At 34.3% G+C, this 14,936-nt stretch overlaps 1 protein-coding gene across 1 annotated transcript in view; it reads left to right on the forward strand.

Moving 5' to 3' along the window:
* Nucleotides 1-543: 543 nt before the first annotated feature.
* LOC114328804 (polycomb group protein Psc-like) overlaps nucleotides 544-14,936 on the forward strand; it is a 727,697-nt gene continuing 713,304 nt past the window's right edge. The window contains exon 1 of the mRNA XM_050656461.1: nucleotides 544-1,139. The gene's annotated coding sequence lies outside the window, so the exon portion shown is untranslated. The remainder of the gene's footprint in view (nucleotides 1,140-14,936) is intronic.

The raw sequence follows: 14,936 nt of genomic DNA on the forward strand, positions 1-14,936 counted from the left end.
ACTTGATTTTACATAGTTTTAAAGCAATCATAAAGTATCATATTAGCAAGTGTAATATAGTACCTACTAGTTTTTTCCTTGGCAAAAATAGTATGAATTAGGAACTAAGTAAGCATACTAGCTTTTTCCGCAGCAAAATCAATATTTCTTTGCATTTCAAAAATAGTAAGTGACATAGAATTAAAAAAACTGCAAATATTTGGAAAAAACTAAGTTACAGTTACAGGGACATACACTTGAAATCCACTGAACGAAAAAAAAAACAAAAAATAATATAATTCTATTAAACGGCGATATACTTTTCTTTCTTTTCGTTTCCTGAAAAGTTATCAAAACTCAGTTACTAGGTTTTTCCTTTTCACGGGAGCGTTCTCGTTAGGTATCCGACAAAAGCTAGCAGAATACGAGAACCAGCGGTAGAACGGTTTATATACTTCGAGTATATAAGGGGAAAATAAATATATAACTCTCTATATACTATCTCCCTCTCTCTCTCTAGCACAGCTGTGAACAAAACGCATCAGTCTGCCGAGCGAGATCGTACTGTGCTTTGGATTAACGTTTCTCTCTGCGAAAAAGTCGTTTTCACAGATAATGACGATGGAAAATAAGGTTAGATGTAGCCGTTTCCATAAATGTGTCGGTTTTGTAACATTAATTTATTCATTATTTTAAAAAATTATTGTGAGAACTAAGTGAAAACCGGCAAAATGTGGTATTATATAGGTTATGTTTGTCTATAAGGGCGATTGTTGTTCGGTTTTGGACGATGGGAGAATTTAACAACTTGGCGTTTTGTTTTATTGCTTCGGTTTTGATGGTGAATGCCGTTTTTCCTTATGATAAAATATATCTAATTTATTGTTCGCGTTAGTGAATTTTAGCGTAAGTTAGTGTTTGTTTACATACGAATAGTTTGTTTACAATCCGCGATAAAGAAAAACTTTGTTCCGCACTTCGTTTTCTTTTTGAATCAGGTAGAGAAAATGGTTGTGATGTTCCCTAGTGAGCTGTGATGTCTAATCATTGTCAGTGTAAACAAAATATTGTGTTTCTGGTTGTGCTAAGTGAAACTTTGTGGATTACAGTGTTTTTGGAATACAATGCAGATTTGTTGGAGAATTCAAGATAACTGAAAGGTAAGTCTTTTTAAATTAAATCTGTCAAACTTTTTCCACCGTTTGAATGTTATTTTATCATGATGTTTCCAACAATTGAGTACTTTGAAAACGTCAAATGCTGAACAAAACATGGGATAGATAATAGGAAATTGATAATTTGTATTTGATTATCTTACATTTAACCGCATATTCGATGGAAATGAGAAAAAGAAACATTACTGTAAAGTGTAATGCAATAAATCTGACAAAATAAACGTACTAAATATCAAATATTTCGATACAACTTTTCTATTAAAAACTTTATTCAGTGGGTCTGGTTCCAACGTTTGGTCTGATTCCAGTCTTCCATTCTGTCATTTAGTTATTCCAGGCAGTATAATATCGTAGTAAATAATATTATATCCATAATATATGTTATAGCATCCTACTTTATAAATAATTTAAGAGTAATAAATATAGTGTATTTAAAATATATATTCACCAATGTGCAACGTTAAAAGAGGGTACAAAAGTAATAGGTAAGATCTTACCAGTTTACTGTATGTAGTTCATTATTTAAACTTTTTAAACCAAAATCAAATAAGGAAATATAGGTAGTTATACTATTTACGCATACACATGTATTTAATCATACATGTATGCATGTGTATGTATAATTTAGTTCCCCCTATTGATTGCCTTCATACCTATTCCCTCATTTTCTATTCTTGTGCAGTTATTTTATGTTATTAAATAGTTTGTATGTTCTTTTATTTATGTTTATTTGAGCTATTATGCTATATTCACAATTAAGTTTAAAAACAGTCAACTATTCAAAATTTATGTTTTGTGGCTATTTCCTTTTCCTTCTATTTTATCTGTATCTTATGTTGCATCTATTCTACTCAACTTTTATATTATTTTTGAATGTTGGTTGAATTATTCTATTTCAGATCAATTGTTTTATTGGTGATATTTCCTATTCTATTTTGGTGTAATTTTCCCACCCTTGTTTTATTTCTGTGTTATTTTTGTAGAGAATTTGCATTTCATCTCTTTGTGACATAAGCTTTTGGCTGTTCACACTTTTAATAAGTATACTCTTCTTCTTCTAATGGCGCTACAACCCCTTGTGAGTACAGTCGAACTTGCTTATTGGAATAGTCTCCCTGCCAAACAAAAGTATTCCTATAACCGGGATATTCTGATAACCGATCATTGGTAGCAAGTAAAAACGTTTCGGGGGCTCAAATTTTTATTCCTTAAACCGGGATATTCCTATAAGAGGTATTCTAATAAGCGGGTTCGACAGTATTAGCCTGTTTAACAAGGTTCTTCCATTCTGCCCGGTAGAATACTTTCCTTGGCCACTGCCTGATGCCTGATGTTCATGGTTTTGAGATCCTGATGTTTATGGTAATAAGTATACTATAGCTTTGTTCGAGGAGACAGTCCAAGACTGGTTTCTGATTGATTCGCTTGCGCAGTTCCGTTTTCAATCGCTTGAAAACGGAACTGCGCATGCGAATCAGTCAGAAACTAGCCATGGCCTGTCTCCGCGAACAAAGCTAATTATTGCAAAATATTCTCAGTTGGAAATATAACACTTAAATCACCTATTTTATTGTTTGTACGTTTTATTTTCCAAGTTAAAAGAATTTAAACATAAAAATTGCTTTACATCTCTTTTTACCCCAAGAATTCATGCCTATTTATAGAATGCAAAGTTTGTGTATAATTTACCAAAAGATAGTACAAATTATTGTATTATGTTGACAGATGACGGCAATGCACAGCCCAATAATAGATAGCCATCACAAAAGAACTCTGGGAAAAGGTCTAAACTTTGTTGACTAGGTGCAATAAACGACCTTTTAGTTGAGGTTTATTACTTGCTTAGGTAGTGATCTTGTAACTACACTACAGATCCATAACATGCAGTATCCCATTAAGTATTTTACTCTATTAATATTTAAAATATTTTAAATTACCCTAAAGTGGGTTATTTGGTGGTTAGATCAGATTATATCTTCATTAAATCGCCATTAGTCGTTATCTCAATTGCCACTTCGCGACTTATTTCCTTGCGGGGTGAGAAACATTTGCATAGCTCGACACAAGTGTTCTTAATTGGTGACCTTCGTTCAGTTGTATACTGAAAAGTAATTAACTCTTACTCTACCTAATTTAATAGGTTTTTTAATGAGGTTTCTATTCATGCTTGCACTTAATAAAAATATTGATTTTACTCTTTCTTTACGAATATTTTTAAAGGTTTCTGTATCATTTACAGTAGAACCCCGATTATCCGTGCTCCTCGGAACCGGAGGTGGCACGGATAATTGAAAAGCACGGATAATCCGAACATGTATTTCTTATGTATAATACAAATGTACGTATACACATACAAATGTACCTACCATAAAAAGATAACAGGAAAAATAAATAATATTTCATTATGAGTCTCTCTTTCGTCATATAGTTTCCGTCAAAGAAGTTGAAGTCGGCAGCAAAAAGTCGAACATTTGTGGTTGTCTGTCGCTACTTGAAGTCGTCATTTAGCAACAATGCAAAACGCATTTCCTTTTCACACGGACGACAGAAGTTGTAGTGCAGTCGAGAAAACCCCCGTGTGAAAAGAAAATGCGTTTTGCATTCTTGTTAAAGGATGACTTCAAGTGGCGACAGACAACCACAAACGCTCGACTTTTTGCTGCCGATTTCGATTTCAAAAAGTGGTTCGTTGTAAGTGGCCCCAGTTAATAAAGCTTAATTGGATTAAAAACAAAAGTTAGACTGTACTGTCCAGCCGAGATATTAATCTGTCCTTAGACCTCGTATTCTCAAATGTAATGTATTCAATTATTCAATATACTTATGTATGAGTCCAAACATGGACATTTACTTATATACTATTCGAAATGTGGATCTACCTGTATATGCTGTGAATTTCATGAATTAACAGAGTACAAAAACATAAGTAAGAAGTAATAATACTTTAGACAAATACTGAGGAACCAATATAAAACGCTCCAGATTATTAGGAAGTGTAAGATTGATGGTAAAAAAAAGCGTTCAGGCTGTTGCAGAAAATTCTTGGATGAAGAATTTGTGGTAATATCAATAGTATGAAACTAGCACAACAACAAAGTCGGAGAAAAGGAAGGGCGGTGGAGGAAGTTTAAATGCGTTGATTGACAGGGCAGCACTGTAAGCAGAAGTAAGAACTAGAGCGATATTGTATGTTTTCGTCCAAGGAAACCCAGCGGGAAGAAGAAGTCGAGGGTAATAAACACGAACTTCGTCAATTCAGTGCAACCCAAAATAGGGTTACATAAACGAGGAGCCAACATACGGAAGAAACAATATGAATCTGTTAAGATGTTCAGATTGGAAGAAAGGTATGCGTCTAATAAAGATCTGCATTGATAATTCGAGGATATAAGGAAGAAATACGAGTCGGTTTCTCTAAATAAAGTGTACGACATATTAATAGAAATAGAAATCCATCCACCCATGGTATCTAAGATAACATAAGGTGAGGACATAAGTCAGAGGTAGGTATATGATTTTAGTCTACCTTTGAAGTGAAGCCCCGCTTCCCACCATTTTTATGCTATATATCAGAATTCAACTTCAAACCAGTAAACAGTAGGTAATACCACTACTGATGATTAAAATCATGCAGCAAATAGCAGAAAATTTCTGGGTAAGTTAAAAGGTATAGACAGAAAGGCACAATGTATAGCAGAATGTACAATCGGTGTATAGATATTATACTTTAGGTAATTCTAACATAGTAACAGTAACGTCCAGTGCTCCCGGCGCAACTGTTTTAAAACTACGCTTGAAACTGATTGCATTCGCAACTAAGTATTTTTTTTATCCCGGCAGCGTAAACGCACGGTGTCGCCTACTGGGTGATCCGCTTGAAACTGGTTTCCAACTAGTTTTCAACCGTTAATATCAAACAGTTGTGTCGTGGGAGCTGGACTAACCGTTCTAACACTAAAACTACAAATATTTTGAAATTAGGTATATGTACAAACCGAAGATAGAAAGAGCTATCTAACGGGATAGCTATCAGTTGGCACATCTATCAAAAAATGAAGATATTTTAAGGCACACTACACTAATGAATACACAATGGGGAATAGCTCAAAAGTTTTTCTATCTATCAGCCTTGCGACATCCATTTTGAGCCGTCTTGGTGTTTTAAGTCATCTACCCATCTCATCTGTGGTCCCTCCCTTTCTTTCGTTTGTATGTCCATGGTCTCCACTCTGTAATAATTTTATTCCATCTTTCGTCTTTTTGTCTAATAGTATGACCGGCGAATTTCCATTTTAGTTTAGCTGTTTGACGAGTAGCATCCTTAACTTTTGTGATATTTCTTACCCAGGAATTCCTTTTTCTATCTAACAGTCTTATGTTGATCATTTGTCTTTCCATTGCTCTTTGTGTTTTCGCAATTCTGTCCATATTCGCTTTTGTGAACGTAGATGTTTGACATCCATATGTAAGGACCGGAAGAATACATTGGTCGTAGAGTTTCGTTTTTAGATATTGATGGTATTTTTTATTCTTCAATATGAAGCTGAGCTTACCAAACGAGGCCCACGCTAACTTCATTCGTCTCTTTATTTCTGCTCTTTGGTTGTCTCAATTCAATTTTATTATTTGTCCCAAGTATATGTATTCATTCAGTCCTCCTATTTGGTTTTGTTTAACTTCAATTCTTAACTCAAAAGTTTTTATTATAATTAAAATACGAAGTTGACTAAGCGCAACATTCTTCTGAAATTCTGCAGAAATAAGACTCTATGTGTAAAAACAGGCGCGAATCTTCCAATGAAGAAGAAGAAGATGGAAAACAAAACAAATAAATGAAAGAAATCAAAACAAATTAATTTAAGCAGTCGATAAATTGCATTTATTTCCTATATTATGTAGTTGTATGAACCAGATTATACAGTAGGTCATCTCTTGGTCAGACTCGCCACCGTTATCTTATCATTAGGTTACGGCTGGCTATTCCATTGTTCATTATATACTCAGTCCGGCGAGACTTTGCCCATGGGCCATCATTTAATTTATAGGCATTAAATAAATCAAAATGTCACCGATATGAGAATTAGGATGTGTCAAAATAAAAATTACCTAATTGAGAATAATAATTAAAGTTCAGGGTATTGTTCTTGTTATTAGCTTATAAATGTCTACTTATCCGAATAAATAAAACATTAAGAGGCTACATCAGCCCGTCATCAATATTTTTTTTCGAAAGTTCTGCGGCAACAGTGCGGCAAATCTTTCAACAATGCGGCAACAGTGCGTCGGCAATACGACAGTGGCAGTGGCACTATACTATCAAAAACGAAGGCAAAATATTGCGATAACAATAGTTATTATACTCATAGCACTAAATGTTGCCAAGTCAGTCAAGTTCGATTTCTTGTTATAAATAATCGATTTTTAGAAACGATGTTTTTGTGTCACATTAGAAATTCCAATGTGACACAAAATCTAGGCATGGGATAAAAAAGTATTTGAAGAAAGTGTATTTTTTTGTTCGTCTTAATGACGGTACCGACTTGTTTGGGTAATATTTTATTTAATTATAGAGTAATTTCCACATACTAACACATTTCTCAAATTGGAATCTGTAGGTACCGCCATTCTTTACTATATTACGAATGTGTGTGCCAAATATCTCGACAAAATATTCCAAATTAAAGCTCCAATCTTGGAACGCGTTTTCCGCGCGCTAATGTTGCCTCTTAACCTTTAACTACCCGCGCATCAAGTTATAACATAACTACACGCGTGGCGTACTTTGTACGTCACAAGAAAATACATTTAAAAACATTTATACACATATAATACATTTAATTTTTTTTTGAAAAAATACACTTAGTTGTTTGTTATAAACCTTATTCGGCATCAGTGAATACTTGGAGTTCCTTTTCAGTAAGCCAATTGGGATTTATACCCTATTCCACGAACATACGCCTGTTTTGGATTACTTCGACAACGAATATTTTATATACTGTGCAAAATAAGAAGAACGAAAGTAAATTGCAAATTACATTGTTGTTTATTGGAATAATTATTAGCGCCATTTACTTTCGTAGTTCTTATGTTGCACAGTAAAATATTCGTTGTCGAAGTAATCCAAAACAGGCGTATGTTCGTGGAATGGCCCATATAACTGGAATCATGGAATAACTGGATTCCATGATAAATAAAATTACTAATAAAAAATTTTTTTAAATGTGATTTTTTACAGGAGAAAAAGTAGGTATTGTTTACAAAGTAAAATATATTTTTTGCCATAATGACTAAAAAACAATTAAAATATGTACTTATATTACGACTTATAGTAATATAATCCTGGGGTATATTGTCCACCACCGGAAACAACAAATAATAAAATGTAAATTACGATCTTTCCAGAACGCCGATTATAACGAAACTAAAACCAAATTGTAAAGCACATTCCAGTGATAGGTTAGAAAAATAAGCAAGGTCAAAAATTAAATTTTTAAATATATTTCCAGTAGAATTCTTATATCTGGCGTACAAAGTACGCCAGCGCGTGTAGTTAAAGGTTAAGGTACGTATAGATATGTGCTCCGAACACTTCGCGCCGTGTGTGCGGTACGCGTTCGTGGCGGGCTCGTTAGATTAGTACGCGTTAGTAATTATTACGTGTTTTCAAGTAACACACAAACGGTGCGCACACGATCCAACTTCTGTGGGCGTCAAGAACGCACGGCGTATATACACACCGCACTCAACGAAAAAGGTACGTAATATCAATAAAAATGTTAATTCAGACAACAAACGCAATACTTAAAATTTGTCCAATTCTTGGTTTTATTGGAACAACAAAGCGATGTTCATCAATTCATTATTTTCGTTAGTTGAGCCAATGTATTACGTTTATTGAATGGATGAACATTCAATATGTATAACATAATATCATTTTATTGATATTACGAACTCTGTCCATTGAGTCAACGAACACTATTCATTGAAACAACAACGTCGTTAATTGACCGACGAAGACTATTCCTTGTGTCAATAACAGTGTTATTTCTCCTAACGTATTTCGTTTATTTCTACAATTATTTCCGTTTATTCTTACAATTAATTCCGTTCATTCCCACAATAAATACGGTTATTCTTACAAGCAATTCTATTCATTCTTACAATCAGTTTCGTTCATTCCTACTGTTTTTTATATTAATACTGAATGCATTAGCCCAACGTAGTATATTGATTAATAATAATTTTTTAAATCCCCTTTTTTGTCCTAAACCTAATGGACTTTACACTGTGTGATTTCTCATAATATGAGGAATCATATTATAATTTCACTTATACAGTGCGCTGGAATAAGTGTTACACTCCACCCCCCCCCCCCCCTATTACCTTATTTATTTTTAGCACATAGCAAAACGCTCACGCAGGCATAACTTTGATTTTTTTAAAATGAAAAGTACATCACGTGACAGCTCATTTAAAAGCGTTTGAAATAGTGAATGCAAAAATGTAAAACACTTTAATCCTTTTTAAGAGCGCAGGTGCAAAATTTCGATCGAATTCTTTTTAAACGCATTAATTTTTTTTTGGAATCCTGAGAAAACTAATAAGTATTTTTGAAAAATTTAAACGCAGAATAAAAGATTACATTATTACCGACGGCTGAAAGTCCCTTAAAATAAACAGAGTTTCTTTTGAATGGTATATTTGAAATTAAAAATCATACTAAATTTTGTCTTTTTCACCCCTGTGACTTATTAAAATAATCATTATAGAAGTTCTCAGGGACTTCAGCCCCTCGATAATACTGTTATATGTTATTCTGTGTTTAAATTTTCGAAAATACTAATTAGTGTTCTCAGGATTCGAAAAAAATTTAAAAAGAATTCGACCGAAATTTCAATAGACACACGAAAACTTCCTTCTACTAAGGACTACACTTGGAAACGAAATGAAATTATTATTCGGCACTTCGGCAGAGGTAACATCATTGTTTAACAAATAATTATTTTTTAAACAATGGTAACACAGAGAAGCTATGGGTATCACGATAAGGAAAAGCCGTTACATTTCAAATGGTCAAGCAAAACATTTATTGTCTCAACAACTACGTTTATTGTCACCATGAACGCATTGATTGTGGTTATTAAACGCAGTAGTAGATTGATTAATGCATTCGTTGTCACAACAATCAGTTTACATCTATACAATAATCATATATTACTCTATATTAACAACATTTGTACATTGTTTTAATGAAATCTGTACGTTGTCACGATAAACCAAGGTAATTGCTTGTCATCCACGAAATCAAGAATGTGAGTTGCTGCCAGAATTACCATTATTTATTAAATATACGAAACTAAGTTATTGGCTGAATAAATTGAGTGTTATTGATTAATGTACTCTAGTTATTTTCACAATTATTATTCAATCATTGTGACAATAACCAAATACATTCGTAAATGTCTAAAAGTTCGTTGAAACAAAAAATTAAATTGTTGTTATAATGAAATACTATTCAATAATCACTGTTAATCAGTATTACAAACTAAATTTTTTTGAGTGCGCGCGAAGTGCGCGGCGCGCATATCTATACATAGTTTTAAGGTAATGGTAAGTATAATTTCTTTTAACAACAACTTATAATTTCAGGACTCCGAAATGAAATAATATAAACACTGTAGGTTCTGTGAGTAGAAAAGTATATTGGGGTTTCTCAAAGTCCTATGTATGTTTCTTCCTGTCTCACCTGTACTACATCACACAACTTTGCTGCTACTTATCTCACAGATGTATGGTTGGATTTCGGAAATCTTATTCTGCTTTTCTACGTTTCGCTCTATCTGATTATATATTTTCAAAAAGTTTCGATAAATGTCATTGGAAATATATTTTGGATTTCATTGATTTTACTTTCGATATCGGTTATTTTCTTTTTTGTAGCTCTACAGCCCTTGGTGAGATTTGGCTTCCCTTAAAAGACCCTTTCAGTGTCCCTTCCCTATTCAGGACCAGTTTTCTCTATGTTCTTATTTTCAGTACCTACCAGTACCTGTAGCTTCCACATCCCCCAAGAAGTGCTTTTTTGTCTTCCTCGTTATCTTTATCCCACGGGCTCTTTAAACATCGATTGTCAGACGAGGTTTTCATCTTTGACCCTTAAGAGATGCCCCACTTATCTCAATTTGTTGTTTGTTTTTTATATTTGTTTCTCTGTATAGGTAGTGTAGCTCGAAATTAAAATGTTTCCTCTATAATTCATTGCCATTTATTGAAGTTATACTTCTTTACGATCGAGGGTGAAATTTTATAATTCCCTGGCGCATGCGCAGACAGACAGTATGTAGTTCGTTGCTAATCTTTCAAATTATGTATGTATCAGCGCAAATAAGTCATTAAAAAATATATTTAGTGTTCTTAGTAAATGTATTATTTATTAAAATTTTTGTGTCTTTGGATTTGTCTTCCTCGGGCGTAAGATAATAAAATATCTATTTTTATACTTCACTTTGATCTATTTGTCACCGTGATGTATAATTGTATCCGACACGTCAATAGCACGGGGCTTGATAGGTTGGTTGGTATAACATTGGACCAGAGATCGAGAGATCGCGGGTTCAAATCCCGGACGATTCATATTCATTTTTTTTTGTATTGTTAAGTTTTGGTTAATTTTTGGTAATTATTGTTAATTTTTGGTATTGTAACTGTTAAGTATATTTATTTCGTTGAAATTATATAATAGAAGTATAACTTCTTACGTGCGTACAAAGTACACACACATTCTTTTTTTTTCTCCAAATACTACCTAGGTCAGCTAGGTCCTCGCCTCGGTCCTCGCTATCTCTCCTAGGCCAAAATGGTTGGGTGATACACCCACGCCATGAAAAAAGTTTTAATGTGTTTGTAACGTTTATGTGGCTCTTTTTCTGTTTGTTCTGTTTGGGGGTTAGCAGGGGGGGTTCAATAGCATACACGATTATACATTGTAATGCAACTTAATATGATCAAGATGCTCAAGCATATGCCTCAAGTAGTGGTACGTTTTTCTAATTGACCATTAGCTCCGATGATTTTGTCGTAAGCGCTCAGCTTCAGAAATTAATATTTCTTACAAACTTTGATATACCTACTTATTTTTTCACTTCCTTTATTTCTATATATTATAACTTCTTACGTATGAGTACCTACCAAATTAAACATTTTCCTTATATGCATCTTATTATCTTGTTCCGGTCCTATTCTTTTATGCCTTCCATTTCTAACATGGTCCTTCCAGTCTTGTTATTTAGAGCTTCTCATAAAATCTATTTCATTTGCTGTAATTTTGTTCTTGTTTCGTTTCTTTTAAATTTTTCTTTAAATTATTTTAATAAATTGTCACTCACGCTTTTCTAGTACTTACAACTTGAACTTAGTGAATTTCAATATAGGCAATACTTGAATAGAAGAGGGTATCCGGTTGCCCCTCGCTGTATGCTTAACCTCGACGAGGAGGGTGAATTTGCTTCCAGGGCATGTAAACAGCTTTCAGACGTCGACAAATAGGGCCTGTAGCTTTTGCAGGCTCGCCTGTTGTTTCAAAACGACGGACGACGATTTCTGGGCGTATTGTAGAATAAAGTTTTGATGGTAATAAAGATAAAACTCGGCAATGATTCAGAACATTAGGTAGAATATGTGATCCTTTAAATCGACGCTTGAAAGTTTATTTTATTCGGGTCTTACACTTGTATATATATCACCATAAATCAATAACATCACCGTCTTATATACTCGTAAATATATTATTATGTATGTTGGTTGATATATTTTTATTCCAATATTTCATCTTTCTGTATGTATGTAGATATATATTTATCTGATAACATTAAAATTTTTTAGCCGTGTTTCCAATTTTTGTCGTTTGTTCAATCGGGAATTTTCTTTTTTCTTTAAAAACCCAGAAGCTTTTTAGACAGTGAATGAAGTTCTATTTAGCGATATGATATGTACTTACTCAGTCCAAATAAGTTTTTTTACCTAATGTGTTTCTTGTTATGTCAAGTATGTTAGTATCGATACTAATTATTAGTGTTGCCCAAAATTGGTCCTGGTCTTGCAGCCTTAGTTGTTTTCTTGCGTTTTCGCAAGACCAAGACTGCCTAATTCTAGCAAGACCGAGACTGACCGTGTCAGATTTGACCAAGAACAATACTAAGTCTGCGAGGCTCTCGAGACGCTTAGAGATTCGATGGGACGCAAAAAAATCTAACAAACATTTGGAAAATTTGACTAAAGGCTGACTTATGTTACATCGGGACGTGGACGGCACGGCGCGCAGAACAATAGAAATCGCTCGTTCTCTCGACACTTCCCGGTCTCGCCCTGTTCCGTCGTAAGATAAACCAGCCAATGCTTTTCATATCGGGCGATCCTTCAACGTGCCCCGTCCCGTTCACGTCGCCGTTGTAACATAAATTCGGCTTTATGCGCATTACGGACAATACCATAAACATATAATATCGAATCAAAAAATCCATTAAAAGAACACTTGACACATATGACACGTACTCAGAGGTCATAATTACAATATAAAAATAAAATATTTTATTTTAAAAATATGTCACCTTAGCTGATAAAAAATATAGGTCTGGATCCCGCGTATGAAAAAAAAGTTGATTAATAGCAAGCTGAAAATTTGTTAATAGCTTAAGGGTGTCTAGTCGGATAAACTTTGATATATGGGAACACTGTAACAGGGGCAGTTTTAATTGTGGAACAGGTTAAAAATTTGGAACGGTCAGACCACGAAAACGATACATTTATTTTGTCCGACAGAACAGACTTAAACTCTCCGAACAGAGATTAAACTCTCATGCAAAAATCAGACTGCTATTTATCACCTGTCATGTTTCCTGTCATTTGACATATTCTACATGTTCCACTCATTAAAACGATCATTTGGTGATAAATAGCAGTCTGATTTTTGCATGAGAGTTTAATCTCTGTTCGGAGAGTATAAGTCTGTTCTGTCGGACAAAATACATGTGCCGTTTTCGTGGTCTGACCGTTCCAAATTTTTAACCTGTTCCACAATTAAAACTTCCCCTGTTCCAGCGTTCCCATATATCAAAGATTGTCCAACTAGACACCCTTAAGCTATTAACAAATTTTCAGCTTGCTATTAATCAACTTTTTTTTCATACGCGGGGTCCAGACCTAATATAATAAGGTTAGCATACCTACTCCTACTGTACGGACACTCACTCAATAATTAAATTTGTTTCTTTATTAGTTAGTAGGAATCTAAATACTTACCACAAATCGTATCGGATTATGACTAAACGTTGTTTCTGCTGAGTGTGCGTTGAGATCTTTCGGTTAAACAAAATTTGTTGAAAGAGCGCTTGCTAATATTCAAAAATAACGAGACAAATTAATAACAGATAATTCCGGCTACCCCGTAAACAAAATACAGACATATTTAATAACGAGGTAACGATATTTCTCGGTTTATCATTCGGTGCTTAAGGTATTGGATAGTAACGAGTATAAAGTAAGGAGTAGTTACTTTTTCGACAGCTTTTCTAAACAGATCTTTTCTAGAAAGATAATGTTCTTTAAAATACAGTCAAGTTTATGCCACTACTTAATTTGTTTTTTTGTGTTTTAACCATGTAAGCTTATTAAATGCAAACGTTTATTAAGAAAGATACGGTCTCCCTTGGGACATGGTCCGACGAGCCGTAGAAACAGCTCAGTTAGTTAGAGCAAAGACACGGATCGCTTAGGTCGTGGCGTCGTGTTTTCAAACCCCACCCGTTGTCAGTTGTGTAGACATTTATTAATTTGGTTACTCTGGTAACTTTGGTAACTGCGAGACTTGCAAGACTCTTGCTGCAATACCAGGAGTTCAATACCAAGACCAGGTAACTTGGCGCAAGACCAAGACTAATGCCCGTATTTATAGTCGAGTTTCGAGACCGACCTTGAATAAAATTTGTATTTAGTTTATACACAAATTTTATTCAAGATCGGTCTTGAGACTCGTCTATAAATACGGACATAATAAGTCTCGTCTTGTAGCATTTGGGCAACATTAATCCAACCCTAGATTATGAGACCACACTTAAAGAGGAAGATGTTACCCTTATCAATTTGACGTGCCCAATTACATACAATTATCAACATTTTAATTATCTTGCCATTAGCCGAGTCTCATTAGTAACCATCTCTAAACTCTTCAATATTTACAAATTGAAGAATATTATTATATTTATATTTATTATCCAGATTTAGCCATACGGCTCACACTCCCTCTAAGGGGAAAATTGACTCATCCCAGATACCTACGGTATCAAAAGGATTGAGCTCTGGTGGGACTCTTTCCGTGTTATCGAGCCCTAATAGGTGACTTGGAATGCAGGTGTATCTCCCAGAAATTTTCGTACGCATCTGGCCGTCGCGAGTAGTACAGCTTTCTGCATGGTCCCATAAAGATGTTCATTCAGACCAAGCTTTTTTATGCTTTCGAGGAGGGTCTTCGGAATGACTCCAGTAGTAGACATAATAATCGGTATCGTCTGGGTACTTTGCATTCTCCATTGCCTTCGTATTTGAATTTCTAGATCTCTTGGTAGGGGAGCAAAGTATGCTAATTGTGCAGTCACTCGAGCGCTTTGGGGACCTATTGGGTTGTGAAGAGTAGGTCCTAAAACCAAAAAAAGTTAAGTAACGTTTTCCATTTTAGTGGGCGCTTGCCATTTTTTAATTTAATTTTCCATTTCCAACAATCGTTTTTTC

Source organism: Diabrotica virgifera, chromosome 7, assembly GCF_917563875.1.
Source record: "Diabrotica virgifera virgifera chromosome 7, PGI_DIABVI_V3a".
Taxonomy (NCBI): Eukaryota; Metazoa; Arthropoda; class Insecta; order Coleoptera; family Chrysomelidae; genus Diabrotica; species Diabrotica virgifera.